The sequence below is a fragment of the Nelumbo lutea genome, chromosome 3 (genome assembly GCF_056320005.1).
Source record: "Nelumbo lutea isolate HS-2025 chromosome 3, American lotus-T2T, whole genome shotgun sequence".
Taxonomy (NCBI): domain Eukaryota; kingdom Viridiplantae; phylum Streptophyta; class Magnoliopsida; order Proteales; family Nelumbonaceae; genus Nelumbo; species Nelumbo lutea.
The window spans coordinates 7592778-7601226 of NC_142686.1; the positions used below are offsets into that span (position 1 = coordinate 7592778).

General features: G+C 34.8%; 1 long non-coding RNA gene across 2 annotated transcripts; it reads right to left on the reverse strand.

Annotated features, from left to right (window-relative positions):
- Window positions 1-7204: 7204 nt before the first annotated feature.
- On the reverse strand, window positions 7205-8215 carry LOC148862684 (uncharacterized). Of its 2 annotated transcripts, none has more exons than XR_016109328.1 (2): window positions 8134-8215; window positions 7205-7731 (listed from the first exon to the last, which is right to left on the reverse strand). It is a non-coding gene; the product is annotated as an uncharacterized LOC148862684 (long non-coding RNA). The 2 variants fall into 2 exon arrangements; XR_016109327.1 differs by lacking the exon at window positions 8134-8215 and adding an exon at window positions 7852-8126.
- Between the last annotated feature and the right edge of the window lie 234 nt (window positions 8216-8449).

The following is an 8449-nucleotide window of genomic DNA, read 5'->3' on the forward strand; positions in this document are numbered from 1 at the left end:
TGCAATTGTGAAACTTCATGGAAGGTTTGGGCAACGGTCAAAAACTTCAAGGGCAGTTTCAACAATTGTCATGGTTTGTTTTTCAATTATTGAACCAAAAGAGGTTTTTTTTTTGTGTATTTTCCTTAATAAGCATTAAATGGAAATGCAAAATAACATTTTTGCCATTAACTTATTTTACAATTATGAATAAAAAGAATGGAGTTTTGTGTCTTTTTTGTAACAAGCATTAAATGACAAAGAAGAGTCATTTCCTAATAAGTATTAAATGAGAAAACAAAATTACATTTTTACCATTGCTATAAGCCAACCACTTCTATTCATACTTTTATAGATAGTATAAATATAGATATAGATACATTTGTTACTAGATAGCATATCTACTCCCCTTAGGCCTTGTTTTATATTTGACTTGAGAAACTAAATTAGGTTTAATTATTATTGTTTGGAACCCACTATCCACATAGCAAGTCTTAGAAGTTTTACATATTGCCTACATTTGTAAATTGACTTAGGAAATGACAGATTTATCGATCGAGATTCCATGCATCACTTTCTATTTCAAAAACTAATTAGTCACTTCTTAAGATGAAGGCTTAGGTTGCATTTGGCATTCCTTATTTTAAGGACTTGTCTCCTTTTTGCAGTTAAAAATTTAGTGTTCATAGGGGCATTTTAACCACAAAAAGGATATAAATCCTTAAAATAAGAAATGCCAAATGCAGCCTTAGTATATCTATGTTTGGAGGAGAATCCCTCCCATATGAACCTTTGTTTTGAAAATAGAACAAAATATAAAAACGTTGTTTTAAAAGGCTTTAAGCTTGAGGTGTGAAGCTTATGCCTTGAGTCAAGGCACAAAGATTTTAGGCTTAAGCCTAAGTTTCAAGGCATGAGGCATAATTTATAAAGTAAAAAGGTATAAGCCTCAAGTATCAATGATTTTTAACAATTTAATGTAAAAAATATATTTTATGTATTTTTATAATTCAAAATATATGAGGAAGCACTTCAATAATTATGGGTCAAATAAATAAAAGAGTAAAATTGAAAAACCAATAGGGAAACTAGGTTATATTAATTTCTCATAGTGTTTCAGGAGATTCAATGCAAAAAAGGGCCAATCAAGTTCTTAGTTTCTCTTGAATATATCAATTGAGAATTTTCTCTTATTATTTAAAATCTAACATCCCAAATTTGTTATTTTTCTCATTTACTTTTCTAATGGATTTATTTTCTTTTATTAATTTTTAATAAATCATATTAACTAGGTTGTTTTTTCTTCTAAACTATTAAATGGCCACAAATCTAATATCCAAGTATATGGATGTTTCTTCATATGTTTCATTTTCTTTTAAATTGGGCGTTTGATTTTTTTGAGAACTTTGCATTTTGAAACATGAAAATTAAAATAGTTATAATTGTTAATTGATTAGCTATTATTTTATTTAATGCTTAAACGTTGAAATTTATTGCTTATAAATTTTTATTTTATGGATATTTATATCTTTCATCATTCTAACTTGGATATTTATACCTTGAGACTTATGCCTCACCTTTTTGGGTCATTTTGCCTCAATTATGCCTTTAGCCTTTTAAAACCTTGAATAAAATAATACTTTAAAAGAATATGGCTTTGTATGATAAAAAGTAAGGGTAAATTTCTGAAACCTCCCCTGAAGTTTGGTGATTGAATCATCTCATGTCAACATTCTGACTTAGTATAGACCCCCTTTGTTAAAATCCTCTAAAAAGAGGCATCAAAATGTCCAAAATACCCATGCAATTACTTTTGACCAAAATGTTTATTTTCAAAATTCTCTTTATTTGAATTGCTACCCCAAATCCTTCTAATATCTTTTCTGAAATTGATTTGTTTTTCAAATTTGCCCCTCATATCAATCATTCAAAGGTAAAGCTGCAATTTTAAATTCTTTTTTTTTTCCTGTTCATAAAATTTGTATTGTTTTTTTCTATAGAAACCTGCCTCAATAGTAATTGCATGGGTGTTTTGGACATTTTCATGCCTCTTGTTAGAGGGCAACTGTTTTAGAAAGTTCAGGGGAGGTGATTGCAATTACCAAACTTCAAGGGAGGTTTCAGCAACGGTCAGAAAGTTTAGGGGAGGTTTTAGCAATGTACCAAAAAAGAAAAGACATCTTTTGTGCTTAATTCTCCATGTGCTAGTTAATAAGTCTGATTAGAGCAACTGTGCTCTAGACAAATTTTCTTTCCATAGTAGATATTTCCTATTTTGGTTACTTAGGTGATGTTTGGCATCCATGATGATTTCTTGAAAATCACAGTCATGTCGGAGCTGCATCAGCATTAGAGGAATTGGCGTTGAGTTTTCTGTTTGGTTGGCCGATTTTGGTGATTTCAATTTTTTTGAGGATGACATGACAGCATGGCATTAAATAATAACTCTGATACAAAAACAATCGCCCTTTGAAAATCAATACCAAAACAATAACTTTGATACAAAAATAATCTGATACATGGCATAAATGATACCAGATCAATTTTTGGTGATTTTTCAAAAATCACTGATTTCAAAAATCGATGATTTCTAGATAATCAGCAAGAAGGAATCATCATCAATGTCAAACATCACCTTAAAATCTCCTTCAAATGGGATATGATTTGGTATTCGATCAATTCTAGTTTAATTTGGCGTAGCATTGTTTAGCACCAGGTCACAAATTCACAATCTCGGATTCTCAGTCGAGGTTTTGTTGGGTTTGGGCCAAACTCGAGCTCCTTCTTAGTTCTAAGGGTCTGCGAGGTGGTCCATGGAGGCCCGACCTAAAGTCGTAAAAATACCTTTAGTTAAGATCAGTTCTATGAGCTTTTCAAGCGAGTACTGTTATTTGCATACACAACCGTTCATAGGATTGATTCGACTTCATTTCACTACTGTTATGTTGTTCTAATTAACTTGTAAATTTACACGTTAATGAAGCAGGGAGCCTATTGGGTACCGATGCACATGGGCTGAGTTTGCCTGATGGGTAACTGAAACTGGACTACCATGGGCTGCGCTGGGATGTAATTTCACAAGTTAACAGCATCTACGACCAAATTCTAAAACCCATTGATCAAGTAGCCTAGGTGTTTAGCATCAATACCCTTTTCTCATAAAATGGCTCCATATCAGCGCCACATTAGAAACCCATTTTTTGGGAAAACATATATTGTTTGGTTAGTCATTTTTCTGGAAAAAAAAAACATTTTCTTAGACCATATCCTGAAAATCGGAAAGAAATTGAAAAACCTTTTCCCGTTTTTTCTACTGTTACTAACAACATTATGCTGACAGGGCATTGAAAAACGCCTTGTCAGCATGGTTCTAAATGGCATTGGCCGGAAATGAACCTAAATTTTTAGGCCAACAGGCCATGGTAGGAACCACATCACTTTATTAAAGAGCTGCAAATGGATCAAATCAGAGCAGATATAGGTCATTCCAAATTTGAATAAAATCTTATCCATCAGATTTGAATCGACTTTAGATTGCAATTGGATCAATAATCCGATTAGTTGATTACTAAACTAAAAATGAACAAAATATTAAATGTCATTAATAAAATATACTAAAAATGACTTTGATGGTGTATTTCATGTACAAAATGAATTAAAACTAACTTTAATGAAATTTAAAAACAAAATATCAAACCAAATTTACTAATGGATATAGTATGAATTTTATGTATATACAAGCATATACATTTGAATCAAATGGAATTAGATAAGGCGGACCCACATTTGATCCAATTTTAAATGGGTCGAATTATTTAACCCTTAGGCTGTGTTTCTTTGAAGGAAAAGTTAAACAAACTGTACAATGGGATTCATATCTATATTATATAGAGGAAAGAGGGTGGGTGAGAGGTCCTTCCACCTCAATGATCAAACAAACCTCTTCTCTTTTCCATTCTCAGACATGCGGCTTATTTATTTTAGAATTAAAAATAAAATTCACACAAAAAAAGTCAAGTCTTAATTGTATCTAATGAAAGCCATCACAACTCTCTAATCTCTAATAGATTCCTTCTTAACTCACCCCAATTGCCAGGTCTATATATAACCACCCCCTTCCCTTACTAAATTCCTCTTTCTTTCTTAAATCTTTTTGAATTCACATTAACAAAGTAGAGGTATTAATTTGATGGGTTAGGTCAGGTTAAGGCCCAACCCTAAGACATGGACCTCATGCCTGTATAAATACCAAGGTTAGATCCAAAATTTCCAACCCAAACCCACCTTAATTAGCTAAGCCTAAACAATTTGTAATGAGCTTGAATGGAATTGGTTAAGCTTGGGAGGGTTGTTCAACTGTGGAAGTTTTAATTTCTCATTTTCACTTTTTAGCTTTTATTCTGGTTTTATAGTAAATTTGATACCAGTACAATTATAAAACTAAAGTTAATCTATCTATGAAAAGTGATGTATTTTCTTTTTCTTCATCTTTTATTTTAATAAAAATATTAGTTATACATCCGTCGTTTTTCTTCTTTATATGTCATAATTACCTAAATACTATAAAACAATCGTTGATTGATATTTTATGACATTTTGTTAACTCTTCTTCTATTGAACCTCATGCATTGCATAGATTTATGATTTATCCGCTAGTTGAATCAGAATTTGAACAAACAAATACCCGTTTACAGCCTTTTATTCAAAAGGTTTAAATTTTAATTATTACAGCTTTAACCTAGTGCTTCGGTTTTAATGTTTTGCAAGTAAAAAGAAAAAAAAAAAAAAAAAAACAAGCATTACTCTCTAATGGGCCTGATAACAAACCAAGTCTGGACCAATTGATGTTATTATTAGGCCGAAGCCTCGGCTTTGCCGAAACTCTTTGGGCTTACTTTAATTGACCCATAAGCCTATGTGTGTGATCGTATCAGCATCGGATTGTTGTGGACAAAATCGGGGATGGCTCGCTTCGGTCCATGGCACACCACCCTCACCTTCACTAGTGTTTTATTTAACACCACAGGTCAATCCACACTAGATTATGGATGGTTCGTTTTAATTTGGTCCATGTCACAAGCTCATCAGCATTCGTTTGACATCATATATAGTGCACATCAATTCACTTTTTTTTCTAGCCCCAAACTTTATTTCAGGTGGAAGGGCAGTCATAAAATTAATTTGATATGAAATATTTGATTGAATAAAAGGTCAACTCAAATCATTCCTCCACTTGGGAGCTACGAAGTACGAACCAAAGCCTTAGAACGAGTTAAAATGGGATGACGAAACTCCAAATACAATGGAATATTTGGTTACCATAAGGGCTGTTTGCTTTGCCAAGACTCCGGAATCCGGATTCCGGATGTGTAGCACAGTACAGCTGATTAGAAATAAACGCGTCAGTGATCCATCATGCCGTTACCGCTTACCAGATGTACCGGCAACTGACGTATTTACTTGTAAATAGGTGATTAAGGGGCCCTTTGCCATTGGGACTTGGGAGGGTTTCAACTTTAATTGAACTGCTTTCACTGAACCACTTTGATCAATAAGTTATTTAAACTAGATTACCAGAAGAGTCAAGTTTTAATTGAATGAAAGTTAGCTTATTTAGATTTTTTTTTTTAAGATCGAAAAAACTTATTTGGGCTTTCCAACTCCCCGTTGTCACCAAATTAACATAGCTTCTAATTAAGCTTAACTTCCATATAGGCCTACCTCGCAAAGCAGAAGCTGCATCATGAAGGCCCACCCAAACGGGCATTAAGAAAAACTTGAGCTCAGAGAGAAATTCCTGCCCCCAATCTGCTATCCTCTTGAATGTTGATGTTATTCCAACAATCAGTACACGTGGTTTCCAATTCCACATGCAACAGCATAACTTTGGCCCATGAAGTTAATTGGTCTTAGAGCCTTAGAGGAAGAGGAGTGGGGTCGAGAGTGATTAATATATGAGCTTGGGTATCATGCATCCTGTTCCTCGTTGGATGCATCGCCATCGCTAGCTTCTTGGTTTTGGCAATGAAATCATTCTACCCAAAAGGAAAAGGAAAAGGCTGGGGACCCAAAACAAGATGTTTTTAACGGTTGCGAGTGAAAATGTTAAAGTTGATGGCGGATTGCGGGTTGTCATTGTCCCACTGTGTCTTTCCATCCCAACTTTTCTTTTGGATCACTCCGAGCGCATCTTCGATCATTACTTCACTTTTATGTCTCCCCTCCTTATTACACCTAGTTATACTCTTATTTACATAGCCTCAAGAGGAGCAGAGAACTAGCAGCGACGGCCGGAAGGATCTAGAGAGAGAAAGACATTTGATTAAAGACCATATCATCGATCGTGCATGCATTAAGTTCTTACTTGTCATTTACTCAACCGAATGGAAGAAGGGGGAAAAGAGATTGCTTGCTCTATCTACATCACAGCTCACAGAATCACAGGAATAGGATAGGAAGGAGCTAGCTAGGGGGAAAAGAGATAGAAGCTAGCTCTCTCCATTTACTAATCTGGATTGAATTTGAAACTTATTAAATACACATCTGAAACTAGCTAAAACCATATAACGTCATTGGATTAGCCTATGGAAGACTAAAGAAAAAGATCGAAGAAACACTAGGGGTAGTTGTTGGAATATAATATTGCACTGTATGAAATGCACTATATATTCTCATCAAACAAGCAACATAGAATATATATGGTCTTAATTAAGATCGATATGGATCAAGAATTTGAGACAGTTTGATCTAGATCAGGATTACCTTTAGTAGTACCGATTCCTATCTCAAATATTCTATTTAAATCTGTATTGTATTTGTAACAACTACTGTTGGTGCAATTGAATCTATCACCTTTCAGCTGAGATTTCACAGAGGTAGACGTACACTTGACTGGTTGAGAAAGGTACACCCACTACTCCTGCTGGGCAGGAAGAAGAACATGATGGTATATATATATGCTGAGGGACAACTTGAAGATGCATGGTTCACCAGCTGCCAACCCGTGCTTTCGCCCTTAAAGTAAAGTCAGTACCAGATGCCTCAAAAAAAAAAAAAAAAAAAAAAAACGCAGACACCTCCATGAATCATGGTCCATAGTGGTTCTACAAGCTTAAATTCCTTGCTTAAATTAAAATAAATGAATGAATGAATGAACGAGCGAATAAACTAAAACCAAAACTAATCCATATTGATTACTTTTGATCGAGAGAAAGAAATAAGAACATACAAGTGAAATATCTACTATATATTTTCCACTGCAAAAGACTACTATTACACAAACAACTCAAGCTGGCATATGGAATGCATAAGTAATCCAACCTCTCGGTCTCAGCCTACGGATCGACTCGCATTTCTAAATCCTTATTGGCAGCTAACATGTTACAAGAAAGCATGCTATAACAACACAAACATCAACAGCTTTAAATTTCCAAGGGCATTAAAAAACAAAACAAAAAAGAAAAAGAAAAAGGGTGACGACAACAGAATGATCATCATACATGAATGATACTAGCTTGTCAACAGACAGTAAAGGAAAACATAAAGAAAGAAAACTTTGATCGGACCAGGAGCGCTTGATTCCCCTTGCATCGATGATAATCTTTTCATGATTTTAGTCATCGAGATGAGCTTTCCATGTATAGAGATAAGCGTTTTGTGTTCAAGTTGCCCATTTCATGGAGCAACTCATCCGGAAGCAAAACTGGGTAGTTTGATAAGCTCAAGAAACTAACAGCTGCAGCCATGGTGGAACTGTATGGAAGAGAAGAAAACTAAATATAAGAAAGTAGTAGTAGTAGTAGTAGTGAAGTGAATTAGCTAGAATGAGTTATGGGGAGGGAGAGGAGGGAGGAGGAACACATTTATATATACATGCATGGACATGGGGATAATAATATTAAGTGGAAGGGTAGAATGCAGGCGTAAAGGAGAGTTGATTGGAGACAGTTTTGTCTCTGTAGGCGGGCAGTTCATCAGTTGTAACATTGTAGAGCACGCAACACGCATACTAATATACTGTAGAGCTCTGTCTTTAGGTACAGTGTCGGCACGTTCCCACAAGAAAAAAGAAAGAAGGAAATAAAAGCAAAGAGGAGAACAGAAGGGTTCCTGAAACCTCCTGGCGGTTCCTCTTTGGAAGGGAAAGCATGTTACCTTAAAGCTGAGCCTCTTTTTAAAGCACTCTTGTCAAAAGGGTCTTTATGTATCTCCTCGTTCAATTTGAATTTTCTCCTTTCACTTCTTCTTTAATTAATTAGGCTGTTTGGCTAGAAGGTTTTACTCTTAGGTGCTTGCACCCGTGGGTCCGACTTGATTAAATTAAAAAATGCTAATCGCTGAATTGTCTGCCACGTCCACATCACTCACTCTTTCTCTCTCTCTCTCTCCAAAGTTCAAACTCTATGTTTAACTCCCAGAAGAGAAGACTTGGGTGTTCATTCAAATGAGTTAGGCATCGTATACTGCAGCT